We start from the raw sequence: 21,535 nt of genomic DNA on the forward strand, positions 1-21,535 counted from the left end.
CTGTAAGTGCCCCCTAGTTACAATGTTACTTCGATGTTGCTAGGGAAAATCTATCTATAGCATTAAAGACAGATCTCTTCTTTCCTATTTTCTATAGACTTGTGAGTGTCAACCCTTTCTACTCCCTGGCTGCTGTTTGCGTTGAGGATAATTTTAAAACATCAATGTCGGGCTTCGGGGTAGCAAACCCTCTGGACCACTGCGGACGATGACACAAGCTGACACCTGGGACCGGAATCTAAGTGGCACCCAGTCTTCACCAAAGCCCGCCGCAAAGCGGGTTGGATTTGCTGCGGCATGGTACCACCAGGTCATTCCACAGGCACAACTTGTCGGCGGTGGCAGCCAAGGTTGAGGTACAAAGTCAGCAATCTCGTGGTCGAGGACAGGCAGGTGGTGAAGGCAGGCGGCAACTGTTCAGGGTCTAGGATGGAACAGGAGGTCAGGGCTGGCAGCAGAGGAGCAGAGTCGGAAACAGGTCCGGGGTCACAATGGGAGGTCAACAGATGGGAACTAGTCACAGGGAAGAGCTTTTCTGTGGCATATAAGAGCAACGATTTGGTGGGGGGTGCTGGAAGAAGTCGGCTTTTAAGGTATCTCAGGAAGTGGCCAGCACCAATCAGCGGTGTGTTGGCCCTTTCAATTAGCGAGTGCTGGCGCGCGCACCCCCTAGGGAAGCCAGGTCGGGAGCAGGAATGAGGAAAGGTAAGCAAGGACGGAAGGGGCCGTCGCCATGGAGAGGGGCACAGGTGCGCCTGGGACCCGAGATTTGGGTCACAGGAGCACCTGTGACAATCAAGCTGAAAGGCAAGGGGGTTAATCCTCACTACCAGAGTTGTTTAACCAAACACAGGCAAATTAGATGTTAGCTCATGCAGGCACTAGGTATAACTGTTACAGGAATACTGCATGCATTCCTTTTGATTTTTTTACAAAACAAAATTTGTTAATTAAGCGTATTAGAAAAATGTTCACTACATCTTCCTATACACAATTTAAAAAAATATTTCAAATGATGGTTACACTTTAAAGGAAGACTACAGAGTCAAAGCTATTTAATAGCTGTTGAATAGCGCATGGAGCAGGGCCTGAAGGAAGGAGCGTGACCCATTTTCATTGAATTCTTAGAACCTAGAGTCATGTTCCTCATTTAGGCTGTGCACAGGGTATAATTCAATTAATGAGCTTTGACTGGAGTGTTCATTTAAGTTTTTTAAGTAGAGAGTTATTAAGTTTTAGAAAACTTAATAACATAAAAAATACAGTTGTCTGATAAAAGATAAAATATTGTTACAATGAATACAAAAAAAATACAGACAGTTATAAAAATAAAAGGGGCAAAACAAATAGCAGTAACCTACGAAGTAGTGGCGAGCAGAATGATTATCTGGGTACCCTTGAATCCCTAAGAACTGACAAGAGTGTTGTGTTCTTCCCACTAAGTTATGCCCAGTGGATTTTTTCTTCTGCCCCCTGGCTTGTGATGTCACTGATAGGATCTGTGTGGCATGCTTATGTACTTGATCCTTACTTTCGGTGAAAGAAATACCTTTTTGCAGGTATTGTTTATGAGACCTCATAACTTTTAATGGTAAACTGTTATGATCACATAACCTATCACCCAATAGCAGACATTAGGGGTTTATACCAAGGATTTGGGATTTTACAGTATTTTCAGATGTTCCTGGAGGCTTACAAACTCTGAAACTATGATAGGGCTAACCACTCTGACCCTAACCTGTTAGTGGTTGCTCCTAATTAAGATTTATGTCCATGTTTTTTGGATATGTATGATTTTTCTTTGTTGAATTTCCCTCCAAACAAAGGACATAACCCCTATTGCATACTAGGAAGCCTTCCCCTTTTGTCCAGGATGAGAGCCAAACCATCTCCCGTGGAAATGTGAAAACCCTCGCTTACAAGGTTTATACAATCTGCTATGACCAATATACCCTAGTGCAGTGATGGCGAACCTTTTAGAGACCGAGTGCCCAAACTACAACCAAGACCCACTTATTTATCGCAAAGTGCCCGCATAGAAATTTAATTTGCGATTTATACTCCCTTCTCTGTCACAGCTTTCATTGATACCAGCACCCTGAGGACACCAATAAAGCAGAAAATAAAAGAAATTTGGATGATCAAGATCTGTCCACAACTTCCCACTCCTCCAGTAGTCCCAGGTAGCACAGTTACCTTAAAATAGCTCTGTGCACAGCAAGTCCTGGGCTGTTTGGGACTGCAGGAAGATACTTGGAGCAATCTCTGGTGATGGCCTGAGTGCCCACAGAAAGGGCTCTGAGTGCCACCTCTGGCACCAGTGCCATAGGTTAGTCACCACTGCCCTAGTGGGTTGAAAAGAGCCATAAAATAGCGTTTTGGCAGCCTAGCCCTAAAATGTAATTTTTGGAGGTGTAAATTTGGATTGGAATTTAGGAGAGAATAATGAACTACAAACAGTAAAGTATGACAATATTTTTGTACTATTACCACACTTGTCATATTCACACAGAATGCATTCTTCAGACATGGAAGGTTCTCAAATACTATGTCAGGGATTAAGCAGAGGCATTTTTTCATAATTGAAATCCACATTTCTGTTAATCTTAAGGCTCTTGGTCTTCTGTTTCAAGGTTCTTATTCGTATGCACTTTATCCATCCCCAGAACAAAGAAATAAGCACTTATTTCCGAGGGAAAAATCTTAAGATTCAGCAGTGCAGGTTGTGCGTCACTTTTGACTGTTCTGAAGCTCCACGTGACACAATCGGATTAGGATAAAACAAAAAATGTAGATAAATTACCATTTTTGATCTGCGTTGATTTGATCCTCTTTTCCCCTGCGAAGTTCATCTGCTTTGCCTTTCATTGCATAACAAACATATTCTCAACTCCCAAACGTGCAAAAGGGATAGAGAGGATTCACCCGTATTCATAGAGGATGTATGCCTCACAGACAAAAAAGTCTTCAAAGGGCTTAGACAGGGGCTGCCTCAAGCTGATCTGATGTGCTCTGTGTCTATTTAAAGATATTATTAAAGGGATATTTTAGATCTCTTTAGTTTATCTATGAATATGTTTGTTGTTTCTTTTCTTTTTATATACCTTTTTTCACCCGAAAATGTTTAACACCACAACGGAACGTTAAGTTACGAAGAAGACTGCGTACGTTTTATCTTCTCATTAATTCAAACGATGGTAAACAGAATTATAAAGGCAGATAATAAACAGAAAATGAGGTTATTCTGCGGCACTGTGCTTGTCAGACTTCTGAGCATAGTTTAGTGTTTCTATTCATGACTTTATATTACCAAATTACTCCCTGATGATGTCTCAGATGTGCTTTTGTCTGCAAATGAGAAGGCATAAAATACCAAGACATTAACGTTAAATTACAATCGTTAATGATGTAAATACGAAAATAATTACTCTATCATACCATCAATTGCTTTATGTTCATTACAGACGATCCTTTAAGGCCTTAATTTTCTTGTTATAACACTTTTCTCTATTTTTAGCTGATTATTTTATTGCCGCAAAACAGTACTTTAGCATTGTTCAGCAGTTACACAATTCATTTAATTCTGTTTAAAGCTTCATTGAAACTTCATCTGAGCGACGTATAGACAGCATGCATTAATGGGGGCTGTTCTACTTCATTGCTAACAAGCAGGACACAAGTGAAAGGGAACAGTCCATGGAGAAAAAACGCATACAAGTATATTGTAAAGAGAATACACCAATGCCATGGTAAAGTAGACTGTGTGAATCTGCATTGCATTTGTGGTGTGCTGCAATGTCGAGCTTCCCAAGCTATCGTTGTACTTTATATTAGAGAGGAAGAAAGAAATGCTTACATGGTTTTAAATACTTGCACAGATTGCAGTTTTACACAAGGCGACTAGAATTTAAAAAGATATATAAAAAACAGCAATTCTGGGACAAAGCAAAAAATTGAAATGCAGCTTCAATGCACCCTATATACACCCTTATATACAACGCAAGCGCAAGTTGAAAAGTGGGATGCATTTATAATTTTTACAAATAAATCAAATAGATTCATAAAATAAAATACGCATTACAGACAGTCCCCGGGTTACATACAAGATAGGGTCTGTAGGTTTGTTCTTAAGTTGAATTTGTATGTAACTCGGAACTGTATATTTTATCATTGTAATCCCAGACAGAACTTTTTGGTCTCTGTGACAGTTGTCATAAGAATCAATATTAACACTAAAGCTTCATTACAGACACCTGTGATAACTGTTACAGCTGATTATTGTAGCCTAGGACTAAAGTACAATAAATTACCAATATCCAGGGGTCCGTTTGTAACTAGGGGTCGTATGTAAGTCGAGTGTTCTTAAGTAGGGGACCGCCTGTACTCTACTCACTAATCCTCTACTACATATCTGGATCCCACTGGTCACCACTTACCGGTCCGGCCAGGGAAAAAAAAACATAAAATATGCAATAAGCCACTACAAAGCTAAGCAGCAATTTCCAGTGTGTTAAAAAAAGGACCAGGAAGTAGTCACCAGCAGAAACCCAATATCATCATCGAAACTCCAGCAGGAAGGGATCGGAAAGGGAAGCCATTTTTCATGCTAATTAAAGGGGATGTTTAGGATTAGAAACACATGGTTTCTCATCCCAATTTATTTCAGTTGAGCTGAGCTGCAATTCCAAGCACAATGACATGCCTAAGGATGTTTTTCAAATCCTGAACAACCCCTTTAGCCCCTTACCTACATTTAACATAATAGTACGGCACGGGTGCAGTGACTTGCCGACCCATCCTGTACCATTACGTCCAGCTTCTGGCACTGCCTCCCGATTGGAGGATGCTCAGTGTGTTACATAACATACATCTGTATTGCACGGAGTTAGATTAATGAGAGCTTGAACAATCAATAAAAGGATCGCTTGTTCAAGCCAACCTGTAAGAAAAAAAAAAGTTAAAAGTAATTAATTACGTTTTTTAATAAATAGAATTAACGCAAAACCCTAAACCCCACCAATACCAACACATCTAATAAAGTACATAAAACCTCAAAATCACAAAAAAAACAAATATTTGGTATTGCCGCATCCGTAACAATATGTACAATAAAATTAGAAACAAAAAAAGGAAAAACTTGCAAAAAATGTAAAGCCTTTCTCAAAAATGTTCCAAAAAAGTGACCAAAATAGTACCAATGTAAAGAACAACACAGCACGTAAAAAATAAGCTCTAAACCAGCTCTGTCAATAAAAAAATACTACTAAAGTTATGTCTCCGAAAAGATGGTGATCCTAAAACAAATGAGATTTTTCCTATACAGGCAGTCCTCAGATAACATACGAGATAAGTTCCATAAGTTTGTTCTTTATTTGAATTTGTATGTAAGTCGAAACTGTATATTTTAGAATTGTAGATCCAGACAAAAAAATGTTTTGGTCCCAGTGAGAATTGGAGTTTCAAATTTTTTGTTTTAATGGGACCAAGAATTATCAATAAGGCTTCATTTCAGACACTTTACAGCTGATCATTGCAGTCTGGAGCTATAGTAAAGCATTCAGAAAGCTACACCAGAGGTCACAGTGGGCAGAGGAGTCCATCTTTAACTAGGGGTGGTCTGTAAGTCAGCTGTCCTTAGGTAGGGGACTCCCTGTATTAGTTTTTCTTTAGTAAAATTGTAAAAATAAATTAAAAACTCATACTGTAAAGATAACATATTATTTTTATGGTACAGTGAACAGACCAATAAGAAATGCAAAAAATTCTTTCATACATTCAAGAGTTCATTGTGTCACAAGAAAACAAACAAACAATCTCAAAATCACCCGGATATGTTAAAGGAAAACTACCACTTTAAAATTAGCCTTCTAACCCACAAATACCTTTTCAGGATGAGCTGATGTCGGACCATATCTTGAATAGAAGCAGAAACTGCTGTATTCCTGGAAAAAGTGTTTGTATTCAAATCCACCTTCGGCGCACCACGATATTGGTGTTCGCTCCATGTGCGTGACCGTTCGTGCGCATATTTCTGCCGTGCCGGAGATCCGGTGACGTCACCAAGCTCTCGGGCACACTCGCACCATCACCTTTTGTCGGAGCCAGCTTCCAGTGTGGCTCCGCAAACGACCGCGGCTTAGGAGAGAAGACAGTGTGCTCGACGAATTGTAGGCAGAAGCGGCGCTGACGCGACGAAAGGTCGCACGCATGGAGCGAACACCAATCTTGTGGTGCGCCGAAGGCAGATTTGAATATACCGCTACAAACACTTTTTCCAGGAATACAGTGGTTTCTGCTTCTATTCAATGTATGGTCCGGCATCAGCTCATCCTGAGCTATTGCAAGGTATTTCTGGGTTAGAAGGCTAATTTTGAAGTGGTAGGTTTCCTTTAAAGCCTTCCAAAGTTAAAACCACTTAGTGATACATGTCAGATTTAAAAAAAATTGGGCTGTGTCATGAAGGTGACAAGTGGCTTCAGCGGAATGGGGTTAATTACTTAAAGGGTTATTCCAGGAATATGAACTTCTGATACCAAAACCCATAATGCTATAAATCAATGAAAACAACTAAAAAAAATAATCACAAAGCAGAGCTTAGTTGGCTTTTTAAAGTAGGTGGAGTTTACTACAAACACTGTAGTCAAATAAGACAAGTCTGCTATGTAATACCAGAAATTCTGAAGAGAATCCACAGAAAGACCAAGCTGAAACGTCAGGTTTTAAGCTGCAATTTCTCTGGCGCTGTCCAAAATTTCAGCCTTTGCTTAAAGTGTAAAACACATTTTGTGCTGAGGGTTTTATAAGCAGCATGAGGACGAGATTTGTTGTACCATTTACTATGCTGCTTCTCTAAATTGCTTCCAGTTATCATTTGCAAGGCGGCTTATCCATTGCAACTTCAACCCGTGTGTCCCTGCCATGACTTGACCCATCTCATGGCTAAATCCAGACTAATACAATCAGTCCCCAGGTTTCACACAATAGATTTAGAGGTTTATGTAAACTCCTAACAAAGTATTGTTTTTGTCTGTGAAGATAGGATTTTTATAATTTCGGGTTTCCATTGGAACAAAGATTAACAATAACATTTCATTGCAGACAACTTTTATAGTTGATCATTGCAGTCTAGAGCCACATTTCAGTAAACTAGCCCCATCCGATTTGGCAAAGTCTGTGCACCGGTGTGTAATCTGTGTGCGCTATATACATAAAAAAATTATTATTATTCAGAGAGCTTCAGCAGAGGTCACAGTGGACAGAAGGCCATTTGTAACTCGGAATGTCATTTAGCCTATGATATGCTGAATTTAAAAAGCCTTTGTCAGCATTCTGAATCATTTCAGTACTTTATAATAGTTTATTTTACATTATCTGGCTCCATGCCAGCAGTGTGTGGCGGGTCATTCTTAAACGTGCCATTGTTATCTTTCAAAGAAAAAAGAGAGTGCACTCCAAAAATGAGTGTAAAAAACAAGTGGTTGCTTTACTTACCCAAGTGCAACATTTCAGACCCTATTCAGGAACCTTGAGAAAGGCTCCTGAATAGGGTCTGAATTGTTGCGCTTGGGTAAATATAGCATCCACTCGTTTTTTTACACTAATTTTTTGAGTGTAGCCTCATTTTTCTTTGGAATATATAGGCCTGGTGTGTCAAGACCGGATTTGGATTTGCACCCACAATGATTTTTGCTATTGCTATGGTGCTGCTGGACTTGTCATTTTTCCATTGTTATCTTTACTACTGATGAAGAAGTAGATGACTTTAAACCATGTTTAGACTTTTATCTTTTACATTGGACATATTAGCTATTGAAGAACTAATATTGGATCGGCCGATCTATTTTTCATCTGTGCTGAACTGTGCTGGATCGATAACCTTATGGAACCTGAGAGGAACCCTCGGCAAGAACCAGGCTCTCCTGACATCTGAAGTGCGCCAGTGATACACAATACGCATATGCAAACTTCCTGTACTACGCATGTGCTGAGAAGTCAGAGTTCTGTAGAACCTTGCCACACGTCTTATTGAATGTTAGATTGGGGATATGAATATTAGAAATATGCTATTTCTAGCATGACTTGATTGATTCATTGTGTTATATATATCAATAACAAGATCTTTATTGTGCATATAGATATATATGGGAAAATATGCAAATACGTTTTACAGGATAATAAAAAGAAAATCACACCTCTTATGCTACCTCTCCGTAACGAGAGCTTTTACTTCATGACCCTAGTCGAAAGCCTCTCATTCAGCCAAAACAGTTCCCTACACTGTGCTGAAGAGACTCAGCCACATTGAAACAGTGCTGTGTACAGTTGGGAATGTGTTTCTTCTGCTTTAGATATACTGGTATAAGGAAACAAACCATAAATTAATATTGATATTTTTATCCTTATTTTCTATTTTTATCTCATTTTTTACCATATTAAATTTTGCATATTAGATTAAATACACCACAATTGATTTAATACCATCTTATTTTCATATTTATACACTAGAATGTGCATTACCAGTGATAACATTTGCCTCTGGTTCAAATTTGAAGCGCTAAAAGGTTGAGAATGTGCCCACAGCAGTGTGAAAAATTTTCTTACTCCAGTTTTCACGTGCAGAAGCTGTAGACATATTTATGAAGTGCGACTTTAAATTTAGCCGCAAATTTACCCCAGTCCCCTCCTGGAGTAGGAAATACTTAAGAATTCACCAAAAAGTTTCAAATCCAATGAATCTATTAACACCTCAGATGCCACATTTAAAGCCACTACAATACATCTGACATACCAAAAAGCTCCTAAGACTAAAAAAAAGAAACTTGTTTAATGAGTTTTTCACAATAATTGTTGAATAGCCCCCACTCCCAGATGCTATTTTCATTGGTTCACATGTACACCAGAATTCTGTCATAATTACAATGGGTTTAAGGGGTTTCAGTCATTCTACAGTATCGCTGCACAATTTTCTCTGGCATTTTTTTGACAGAATCTGGGACAAAGGCTCCAGCACAGATGTGAACGCAGCCTAATAGCGGTAGAAGAGATTAAAATACCAGAGCGGATCTATACAGTCCACAGTTTAGTACATCTATCCTGGCACAGAGGCTACTTTTAGTCAATCACTTGAAGGTGCCTTCTAGGAGTAAAGTTGTGCTGATGCGGCCGGGCCTCCTGCAGTTTTTCGGATGCTTGGACAATGACCCTGTCATCCGCTTGTGTGGATCGTGCACTTCTCCTGTCACTGGGGTTTACTATCTAAGGGCAGAATAGAGAGGCATGGGCGCAGGCGGGTCATGCTGTGTCACTTATAGAGTCACCGGCTACTTTACTGCAGCAATATAGAGTAATAATGATGGCAGTGCCGGGAGAGAACAGGATGACCTCCCATGGTAATCACTACAACTAATGCACTAATGCAATTAAAGGATGGGAAGCTGAGGGTCACTGAGGGCACGCTGACCCCCAGCTGACTGGTCACCAGCAGGTGCATGAGGCCACATGGCACTGCCAGCCTATATATATACATATATATATATAGTGACTCAGTCTCTGCATACACTTCTATACTAACACAAAGCAGGGACAACTTTATCATCATGGGAATATAAGAGACATGAAAGTTGCTCAATCTCTCCACACACAGCACAGACTAGTCACAGCTATTCCCGCCAAGCGTGTCGTACAGTACACAAGGAAGCAGACAGCACAAACATGTCCATCAATAACTTCCCCGGGTGTATGGCGCACGCTGCCGGGCAGTGCCATGCTGCCAGCCCCGGGCACACAGGCGCTTCTTACCTTACACAGGAGGCGCAGGCGGTGACAGCGAGCGGAGGACAGTGCAGCAGTGACAGCACAGCACAGCAGCAGCGCCGAGGTCTGCAGGAGCTCCCTCCTCCCGCGCATCGGGAAGACCCGGGGAGAGGCTTGTGCAGAGGTGCACAGCTCCCCCGCCTGTCCCGGGGTCACCTCACCGCGATATGACGTAGTAGTGACGTAATAATCCTCAAACATGGGCCGCACCACAACTTCAGTTGCAAGCTGCTACACCCCAGGCTGCTGTGCCCGGCACCAGTGTGACACCTCTGCCAGTGTAATGTGCAGACTGGTGAGTGCACACTAGCTTTCCCTATCTCACAAAAAAGTAATCCCATTGACATCAATGTAAATTTTACATCAACCATTATGTTCAGTTAGGTGATTGTCCGTTATGTAAGAACAAAAGTACTAAAGCCACCAACATTTTTTTCTGTCAGTGAAAACGCATGCATAACAGATACTTGTCTATGGCCTCATTACCAAGATCCCAGGACAAGCACAGGATCTGGAGGAGGGGTGAGTGGTCTTTACCCCTCCTGCCTCCATAGGCATACCAGTGGCTGCCCAGTGGTGAGGCATCGGGCACATCTACTTGCCCGTTCCTGTCACGATCCCCGAGGTGCGTTGTCCAACGGGCGATTCACTAAGATCATGCGCCCGATATCCTGCATATGTCGCTTTGCCGCTGAGGTCCCCGGAGTTCACTTTCCGAATCAGTCGGGTTGTCCAACAGCCACGTCCCCGATTTGCTTTTCACATGAAAGTTGGCGCCAAAATCCGATCGTGTGCGCCAAAAACCCCTGTTAAATGTGGCACAAATCAGAAATATCCGGGAAACCCGATGGAAATGCTGTGTGCGGACCCTTAGTAAATGTGCCCCATCGTGTCTATGGGGGCCATGATCTGGCCCTCTGAACATTACTGATGACATAAAATTTACATTTAAGTCAGTGGGATTTTTAATTGTTACATCAACAACTTCCCATCTCATGCCATATTAGTGCGATGCGGCAGGAAGGTACTTTCTGTACAGAATGCTTTTTGGTGCCCACTCACTAGCAGAGGTGCCACCATACACAGTGGGTGTCAGCTGCATATTGCAGCTGACACCCGCCTGTAAAACCCTCGATCGGAGGAGTTTTAGCTCCTAACACCCCTGTAAGCAGAGCCAGGCTGGCTCTCCAAAAGCACCAATGATCAGGCTCGGCCTGTGCTCGGCCCAACGATGGTCCCCGGTGGACAACTAGCAGTCGGGCAGGGGCCTCCATCCATCCGGACAGGAAGCTCCTGCCCGTCACTGTATGCAGCCGGAAACGGCCGTTCGAGCAGTATTATTGCAGGTGGACCAATGTGGCCGGAAGACAACCCTGGCGCATATCGCTCTATGTACCTGGATGCGCGTCCGCGTGATGACATCCAGCAGCAGCCAGAAGAAAGAAGAGACAGGAGCCTGAGGTGAGCACAGGTTTAAAAAAAAAAAAAAAAAAAAACAGCAGTAAAAAGACTAATGTGGCCGGGGGCCCTAATATATGAAATAATTAATTATGGGGCAGCATATGAAATAATTAACGGTGGGGGAAAGCATATGAAATAATTGTGAGAGGCAGACTAGTAATTAATGGTGGGGGCAGCATATTCAATAATTAACGGAGTATATTTAATAATTAATTTATAAAATAGTTCACAAGTGTGGGGCAGTATATTAATTAATTGAGGGGAGCCCAGTATATTAAGGGTGTGGTCACATACCGCTAGCTCTGCATTTTCAACCGCTAGCGCAGGGGGCCTTGCCCTAACACATTTGCGTTTGCAGTGAGCAATCACATGAGTTTTACTGGAAACGCTAATAAGATCAGGTCGAGGCATGGCCCCTGCTCTAGCGGTATATGTGACCATACCCTAAATTTATTTGGGGACCGGTATATTAAATAATTAAGGGGGGCAGTATATAAAATTAATTGGGGCCTGGTATATTAACCTCTTAACGCTCCACCCCGTACGCATGTATGAAGAGGACACAGAGTAAGGCTATATTCACACGAACGTATGGGGGACGTATATACGGCCGACGTATATATGGCCGATATACGTCCCCCATACACTTCTATGGGCGCACGGCACCCTACGGGAGCGGTACGGTGCCGCACACGTGCGGCACCGTTCCGTACCCGGGAAAAAGATAGGACCTGTCCTATCTTTTCCCGTAATACGGCGCCGTGCGCCATAGGTTGCTATGGAGAGGGGCGGGGGTGAGCTGCGCTCACCTCCTCCTCCTCTCCCCGTACACTGCCGTTGCCCGCTACGGTACGGGCGGGCAACGGCAGTGTGAATATAGCCTAAGCTCTTATCATACATAATTGGGTTTTGCTGTATGCTCTGCTAACAGCCGCAATCTGTACAAACATGCCGGTGTTAACCCTTTGATCACATTCAAAGGATACGGTCACAAACTATGTTTTGATCATCACTTCCCATGACTTCATCAGTGAGCAACAATCCGTCGCTATGATATCCTGGGGTCTTTACAAGGCTTGAGGCGGTTTCATTACTGCTGATCTATTACAATGTACGATTTGCACATTGTAATAGATGATATGGAAAATCCCCATATACTGCCCTATTATAGTATGTCAGTATATGGTAGGATCAATCAGACAACCTAGGGTTAAAGTACCCTAGATCAGTGGTGGCAAACCTATGGCACGGGTGGGCACCCCCTTTCTGTGGGCACCCAAGCCTTCACCCCAACACAGAGTTTGCCAGACAGGACTCAGGGCTTCCTCCTGCAGCCCAGGACGTGCCATGCTCAGCGCCATTTTAAAGCGCCATCCTTGGCTGCCAGGACTACAGGAGGAAAAGAAAGTGTGGATAGAGAGAGATTATTTTTGGAGCTCCTGCTTGAACCCTGATTCTTCCTTTTCAGGGGATCCATCATATTTCTATCATATTGGTTAATTTAGGACGACAATACGATTGTCAGCTGGGATCAATAGGTTAAATTGTCATGTTGGCACTTTGCGACATATAAGTGGGTTTTGGTTGAAGTTTGGGCACGCTGTCTCCAAAAGGTTAGCCATCACTGCCCTAGATGGTCTGAAAAATAGTAACAAAAAGAAAATCTAAAAAAAGTGTGAAAAAATAACTAAAAGTTCAAATCACCACCTTTCCATAGAACTGATATAAAAGTAAACAAGTAAAATAATAAACATGTAAGATATCATCACACCCCAAAATGTCGGTCTATCAAAATATAATAACGGTTATTCCCGGTGTTGAACCCCGTAATGGAACACAGCACCCAAATGTCCGAAACGCCACTTTTTCGCTATTTTGCAACATATAAAGAATTTAGCAAACAGTGATCAAAAGTTTGTACAGTCCATAAAGTGGTAGCAAAGAAAACGCCAGCTTATCCTGCAAAAAATGATACCTCACACAGCTCTGTACATCGAAGTATGAAAAAGTTTTTAGCATCAGAAGTTGGCAAATAACAAAGTTATTTCGAGTGCACAGTGAAAGCTGTAAAAACTGAGCCCTAAAGAAAAAGGAGCTTAAAATATTTAAAAAATTATTAGGGTTGGGGGTCAGTATATATAATAGTTTACAGGGTGAGGGGGGCAGTATATTAGATAATTGAGGGGGCAGTATATTAAATAATTACTTGTGGAAGTCAGCATCTAAAATTAATGTGGAACCAGAGTATAAAGGGAAATAAATAAGTAAATAAATTCATTAAAGTGGGCCATATAAAGTCATGGGGGAACCATTTATTGTGCAATTAATAGGGGGGCACGGTATATAAATAAGGGGTACAGTATTAGACTGTAGTATAGTAATATATTGCAAGGTCGCAATGTATTCTTTGATATCTACAGGGGCTAGAGTGGTTTTATTATAGGGTATATTGGGGGTACATATTTCTGTTATCCAGGTGGCATTATACTGTGAGTAACTGTGGTATTTTTAGTTGCACAGTGTGGGGCATGTGCTGCAATGAGCTAAAGACATCTGGTGGAAAATTCTTCAGCCATAAGTTACGTCGATTCTGCCACTTCTGCCTCACAGATTAACCTAGTGTTAGACAGCTCTCAGCTTTTACTGTACATGTACTGTTATATTCATAGTGTGCAAAGTGAGCCAACATTGTGGTGTGGTGTTATTGTCATCAGTTATTGTAATGTTTTTTTTTTATTTTCTTATTGATATCATTGGTGCTGTGACTTCAATGTGTGTATTAACCCCCTGTTCTGTGACATTACTGTGTGTGTATCAGCCCCCTGTTCGGTGACAACACTGTGTGTGTATTAACCCCCTGTGCTATCACAGTGTGTATGTGTGTATTAACTCCCTGTGCTGTGACATCACTGTTTGTTTATTAACCCCTGAGACTAATAAATTCCTAAGGGGAGGACCTACCTAATGATTTATTAAAGTAGAGCACTGCCTAATGAAATAATAAGGGGGAGACCTACCTAATAAAGTACTATGAGGGTACCCTGCATAATGCATTATGTGTGCATAGTGTGATCAGTTGTGGTGTGAGGGGTATATATGATATATGTGGGGGCACAGTGTGGTCAGTTGTGGTGAGAGGGGTATATATGTTATATATGTGGGTACAGTGTAGTCAGTTGTGGTGTGAGGGGTATATATGATATATGTGGGGGTACAGTGTGGTCAGTTGTGGTGTGAGGGGTATCTATGATATATATGGGGGGCATAGTGTGATCAGTTGTGGTAAGAGGGGTATATATGTGGGTACAGTGTAGTCAGTTGTGGTGTGAGCGGTATATATCATATATGTGGCGGTACAGTGTGGTCAGTTGTGCTGGGATAGGTATATATGATATATGTGGGGGGCACAGTGTGGTCAGTTGTGGTGGGAGAGGTGTAAATGAGAGGTATAGTGTAGTCAATTGTGGTGTGAGGGGTATATATGATATATGTGGGGGCAGAGTGTGGTCAGTTGTGGTGTGAGGGGTATACAGACGGTCCCCTACTTAAGGACACCCGACTTACAGACGACCTCTAATTACAGATGGACCTCTCTGACTACTGTGACCTTTGGTGAAGCTTTCTGGATGCTTTACTATAGTTCCAGACTGAAGTGATCAGCTATAAGGTGTCTGTAATGAAACTTTATGGTCCAAATACAGCAAAAAATGTTAAAACTCCAATTGTCACTGGGGCTAAAAATTGTTTTGTCTGGATCTACCATTATAAAATACACAGTTTTTTTCTGTTAGACTATTCACAGTTTGACAGTTTGAGACTTTTTGGGTGCATAATCAATCAGCGTACCAAAGTTAGCTTCCTCAAGGATTGTATTGTAGCCCAGATGTTTGCCCAACTTGTATGACTTTTGGGCTCTGAAATTGTCCCATTCTTGCAATTATTTAGTCCTAAAGGAGAGCATCCTAGACCCAGACTTACTTTTGGGAGCTACTATTTGGAACTAAAAGGTCGCACACCACAAAAAGTTGTGGTGAGACTAAACAGGCAACTCATCACATCTACCACAAAAGGAAAAAAACTTGAGATACATTGCAATGATTAAGTAGGCCAACTTGAGGAAACTAGAAAAGTTGCAGCTGAAAATACTATGATACATGTGCCCCAGTGAGTTACATAACACAATACAAGCAAGCAAATAAAGTGAAAGTCCTCTAAACACCAGCATTCCATATACATTTCTAATAAAGCACAAACAAAACAAAATCACAACCCCTCCTCTCCCCCACATATTTGATATCACCGTGTCTGTATCAATCTCTGCAATAAATCCAAAACATTATTAGACCTGCTCGATGAAAGAAGTAAACAAAAAACTTGTAAATCACTCCCCCAAAAAAGTGTGTCTGTTTCTGTCTGTGTGTGTATTACTAAACAAAATGGTACCACTGAACAGAACAACTTGTCGTATAAAAGTAAACCCTCAGATCTGTCTACCAAAAAATATAAAAGTACTGCCTCTGTAAAAATGGCAATGCTAATACTAATGTGATTTTCTTTATTTTAGTTTTTCTTATGTAAAATTGGACAAATGTGAAGAAAATTATATAAATTGGGTATCACTGTAATCATAGTGATCCATAGAATAAAGATAATATAATATTTTTTAAATACAGTGAAACCCCCCCCCCTCCCCCACACACACACAAAAATTTCTAAAAATCCAAAACATCTCATCTCACAAAAATTAATCCCTCATTTGGAGAAATTGCCAAAAAAATACAAAGAGTGTATAGCCTTTAAAAAGTGCAAAGCAAATCTGCTATGAATTGCGCCCCTTCCCTGAATGCCCTGATGTGTGTCCATGCAGCAGTTTACCACCACATATGGGGTATTTGTATACTCGGGTGAAATTGGGTATGTTATATATTGTGAATGTGTACTTTTTTAAAACTTAAAGGGTTAACAAACTTCATAAAATTTTTTTATGTATGTTGAGGTGTGTCCTTTCTATATTGGGGTAATTTATGGGGTTTTGCTATTATTTAGGCCTCTCAAAGTGATTTGAAAGCTGAGCAGGTTCTTCAAAAGTCTGATTTTGCATTTTGTACAAAAATGTGAAAAATAAAAGGTCTTTGATGGTAACAACAAAGTACAGGCAGTCCCCGGGTTACATACAAGAGAGGTTCTGTAGGTTTGTTCTTAAGTTGAATTTCTATGTAAGTCGGAACTGTATATTTTATCATTGTAACCCCCAGCCAATTTTTTTTGGTCTCTGTGACAATTGGATTTTAAAAATGTTGGATTGTCATTAGAACCAGGATTAACAATAAAGCTTCATTGTAGACACCAGTGATAACCATTATAGCTGTTTATTGTAGCCTTAGGCTAAAGTACAGTAAATTGCCAACATCTAGAGGTCCATTTGTAACTAGGGGTCGTATGTAAGTCAGGTGTTCTTAAGTAGGGGACCGCCTGTAAAAATAAATGTGGCAATACAGCTGAATACACAATATCTGGATTAAACTAAAGAATATGATACCAAAACTCAGCAACATGGCCACCATTCCACCACCTCACTCCACTGGGCACAACTTTGTCTCACTTCCAAAGACTAAGATGGCCTTGCCCTTAAAGGGGTATTCCGGGAATATGAACGTCTGACACAAAAACCCATGATGATATAAATAAATGAATACAACAATACTCAATGTCATTAGTCACAAAATTGAGCTTAAATAGTTTGATTTTATGATTTACAAAATTTATGGCCTCTCTAAAGTATGCAGAGTTATCACCAAGATGGCCACCACTGGAAACTACAAGTTCCATGATCCTTTAGTTCTCAGTAACTCCTCCTCCCTCTTATGCTCTGCTCCCAGTGATGATGTAACAGACTTTCTTGCTCTGTTACCATAGTAATGATGTGTAACTGCCACTGTACATCACCACAACACTGATCATACTGGATGCACTGCAACCAACCAAACGTAGTGGTGATCACATGACCTGCCCAGGCAGGTGCAGGACATGTGATGTGGACATGTGACCAGCGGACATCTTCTGTCCTTTGTCTGCTCCACAACGGACCGTGCAGAGCAAATTAACGGACTGATTAAAAGGCCAGTATCATTACAGTCTATGTCACCAGCATTTTTCTGCTAAGGGGAGCAAAATTTTAAATAACAACTAATTACACATTAGCTTATATTTTCAGTACCCAATTGTATATGAATTATGCTGATTCCTGGAATACCCCTTTAACTGTCATCTGTTACACTCCCTTTGCACCCGTTACCTTCATCAACCCAACCTCACATTTATGCACATTATCATACGATGCTACTTTATAAGAACATGGGCAGCAATTATAAAGTTGAACATCGTTTTACACTCTAAGGGTGTCATTTATCTCTATTTTTCTTCCTTTTTTTTTCCTCTATTTTTGATACATTTTTTGGCGCATTGCAATTTTTGCGGCTTTTTGAAATGTTCACCGGACATTTGTTTTTGTCAGTAAGACACATTTAACTTCTATTCCAGATGTGCTAAATGTCGCAAATAACATTTATCATTTCAAATTGTCTAATATTTGTGTCATTTTTGGCGAAAAAAAACTCCCTATGAAACCTAAAGGAAAACTTCGAAAATGGAAAGATGAGACATTTGTACAACATTTTTGCGACATTTGTAACAAATGTCTCAAAAAGAGATCTGGGGAAAAAAAACAAAAACATTTAACACAAGGAAAAAGTGAGATTGATAAATTACCAAAGAAGCAGATGGAAAAATGACAGGCTAAAACTAACCAAACCAAACAGAGATAAGATATATGACCCCCTAAGACTCTGTAACCTTACGCTGCAATTCTGGGTCTCTTCAGACATCTTAGAACTGAATTAATCACTTATGGATGTGTAACGTATTAGTACATCATACAGCCTACAGTGTAGGCACTGCTGCATATCGGGGAAACAAGAACTCTGTGCATCATAAATTAATATAATGCCCCCAGTAGAGTGATCTGTAGAGTGGCACTTAATAATAATCATAATAATTATTTATTTATATAGCGCCTACAGATTACTCAGCGCTGCACAAGGCATGTCAAATTGTTCCCTGTTACCATGGGGCTCACAATCTAAACAACCTAACAGTGATGGCGAACTTTTTAGCGACCGAGTGCCCAAACCACAACCAAAATCCACTTATTTACCCTGATGTGCCAACGTGCCATTTTAACCCCTTAAGGACGGAGGGTTTTTCGGCTAATTTCTCGCTCTCCAACTTCAAAAATCCATAACTTTTTCATTTTTACGTGTACAGACCTGTGTGAGGGCTTATTTTGTACGTAACAAATTTTACTTTCCCGTAATGTTATTTATTTTAACATGCCGTGTACTGCGAAGCTGAAAAAAAATTCCAAATGTGGAAAAATTGAAAAAAAAACGCACGTGCATCACGTTCTTGTGGGCTCAGTTTTTACGACTTTCACTCTTCGCTCCAAATAACAAGCCTACTTTATTCTTTGGTTCGGTGCGATCGCGGTGATACCAAATTTATATAGGTTTTATTGTGTTTTAATACATTTTCAAAAATTAAACGAATGTGTACAAAAAAGAAAAAAAAATTTTTGCCATCTTCTGACGCTAATAACTTTTTCGTACTTTGGCGCACGGAAATTTGTGAGGGGTCATTTTTTGCGAAATGAGGCGATGTTTTCATTGCTACCATTTTGAGGTCTGTGCGACATTTTGATAATTTTTTATTTCATTTTTATGTTATGTAAAAAGGTGTAAAAGTCGCATTTCGGACATTTGGGCGCCATTTCCCGCCTCGGAGGTCACCGCCGGCCGTAACCGTTTTTATATTTTGATAGATCGGGCATTTTGGGACGCGGCGATACCTAATATGTCTGTGATTTTTACTGTTTGTTATGTTTTATATCCGTTCTAGGGAAAGGGGGGTGATTTGAACTTTTAATATTTTATTAATTTTTTTTATTTTTTAAACTTTTTTTTTCTTTTTTTTTTCACTATTTTTTAGACCATCTAGGGTACATTAACCCTAGATGGTCAGATCGCTCCTACCATATACTGCAATACTACAGTATTGCAATATATGGCGTTTTTGCAGGTCTTACATTACAATGAGCCACTGGCTCATTGTAACGAACCTGCATAAACCATGTAGCCTCGTGTCAAAAGAAGACCCGAGGCTACCATGGTAACCGATCGCTGCCCCCCGATGACGTTCGGGGGCGTGGCGATCGAAAAAAAGATGGCGGCGCCCGCGCGCCGCCGTCTTTTAAACGCCGCCCGCGACTTTGCGGGCGGCGTTTAGAGGGTTAATAGCCGCGATCGGTGCAAGCACCGACCGCGGTTATTAGCGGTGGGGGTTTTGTGCAAAATGCAAAAACCCCCACCTCTGTATGAAGAGGACTCAGCCCGTGAGCCCTCTTCATACATCCCTTATACCTCTGCGCCGTAGAGCTACGGCGCAGAGCGTTAAGTGGTTAAGCAGTAACTTATTGCTACCTGTTCTTCCACTTCATTAATTGTATCGGCCCCCTGAAGCCATCAATACAGTTGAAAGAAGGTGGGCAAATTCAAAATTTCATTGTAGCATCTCTCCAGGGTCTCTCTGTTTAGAAATAATGGTGGGTCCAGCAGGAGGACCTCCAAAGATAATGCACTTCTTTCAACACCTTCTCAATTTTCAAGCAGTTCCAACAGTCAGTGAAGTGTCGCTGTAAAATAGTGCTGAGCGTAGCATCTCATAAATTGCCTTGGACTGCAGGAAGATTTAATGGATTTGTTCCTGTTTTGTGAACTCTGTCCTGGGCAGATGGCCTGAGTGCCTACAGAAAGGGCTCTGAGTGCCACCTCTGGCACCAGTGCCATAGGTTTGCCATCACTGACCTAACAGTATGTTTTGGAGTGTGGGAGGAAACCGAAGGACTCGGAGGAAACCCACACAAACACCCACGCAAACACGGAGAGAACATACAAACTCTTTGCAGATGTTGACCTGGGTGGGATTCAAACCCAGGACCCCAGCGCTTCTTATATCTGTTATCCATGGCCTACTTCCTAAAATCAACTTTGAAAATTATACTTATGACTTATTATACTAATTCCTTAAGGGCTCCTGTTATGGGGCCCCTCTGTGGTGAAGCTTTACATGCTATTATAGTATCTCTCCCTCCCACTGCTCCCTTGGCACCTGATCCCCCCTACTGTTTGATGTAATCTTAATAAAACAGGAAGTTTAAGCACACAGTGGGAGGAGGAAAGTGCTTCTGCACAGTGTAACAGCCTGTGAATCTGCAGTATGGAGGGGCTATGGTAATGGCCCCAGAGCTTATCTAGCTCATTATCATAATTTTAAAAGTTGATTTTAGAAGGAAGGAGGCCATGGATAACAAACATAAGAATTATTACCACATGGTGCCTGGATCAAGTAAGTGCCCCTTCTTAACCGTGCTTGAACCTGGAACCCAGGTGTAGCACAGAGCTAAGCAGCCCTGGCAATAATTTGGCTAAAGATAGGAAACGTCGTTTGCTGTGTGTCTCCCCAGCCAGGCCACAATGCACTGAGACATGCTGTAATCACCGCATCATGACTAGGTGCCATACACCTCTATTGTGGCTGCGATAGCGTAACAGCATGACGTAAGGTGCACGTCATATCCGCTCCCTTCCCGCCAAGCCGAACATGTGCTTACCTTGTTGTTGAGGTCTCTGTTGGTTGATGAGCCAGCCTGACGGAGAACTAAGCTGGTGATTTGTTACAGCAGGGAGCCTAGCCTCCGTACCCCCTGTGTTTGCTGGAACAAGCTCCTGTCTGTTTCTACTTCAGCTTTCCTCCCAGCCTGGTGTATGTGTTGCCTGACTCCAGCAAACCCTGGACCTGCTCAGCTGTCTGCCACAGGGAGGGAGCGCTCGCTCCTATGAGCTTCACTGTGTTTAACCCTTGCACTCCCTGATCCTCTCTTGTGTCTGCAGTGATGGAGATCTTTCCGGGTGATCAAGTCTTCCAGATAACTTACTCAGGTCTTATCTGTTGTCACAGAGCAAAGCTTGCTGTGACCTCAAACTACCATCCAGCGGTGCTTCAATGTTCCCAGAGTGGAGGCTGAGTCTAGAGGCAGATTATTCAAAATCTAACAACCTGGAAATCCATAGAGCATCCTGCAGGTGGAGAACCCTCCTTATTGGATGCAGCCTGCACAGCAAGCCCACTACCTTGGGATGTGAAAGCT

The 21,535-nt window shown here is 41.4% G+C and overlaps 1 protein-coding gene across 3 annotated transcripts in view; it reads right to left on the minus strand.

Annotated features, from left to right (window-relative positions):
* The window catches only part of RARB (retinoic acid receptor beta), a 474,419-nt gene extending 453,196 nt beyond the window's left edge, over positions 1–21,223 (minus strand). For 2 of the 3 annotated variants that reach the window (XM_072153613.1, XM_072153614.1), the window contains exon 1: positions 9,799–10,121. The gene's annotated coding sequence lies outside the window, so the exon portion shown is untranslated. Of the gene's footprint in view, positions 1–9,798; positions 10,122–20,998 lie in introns of those variants that run through there. The other variant, XM_072153615.1, reaches the window with a different exon arrangement.
* Positions 21,224–21,535: the final 312 nt, after the last annotated feature.

This window comes from Engystomops pustulosus, chromosome 5 (assembly GCF_040894005.1).
Source record: "Engystomops pustulosus chromosome 5, aEngPut4.maternal, whole genome shotgun sequence".
NCBI classification, from domain to species: domain Eukaryota; kingdom Metazoa; phylum Chordata; class Amphibia; order Anura; family Leptodactylidae; genus Engystomops; species Engystomops pustulosus.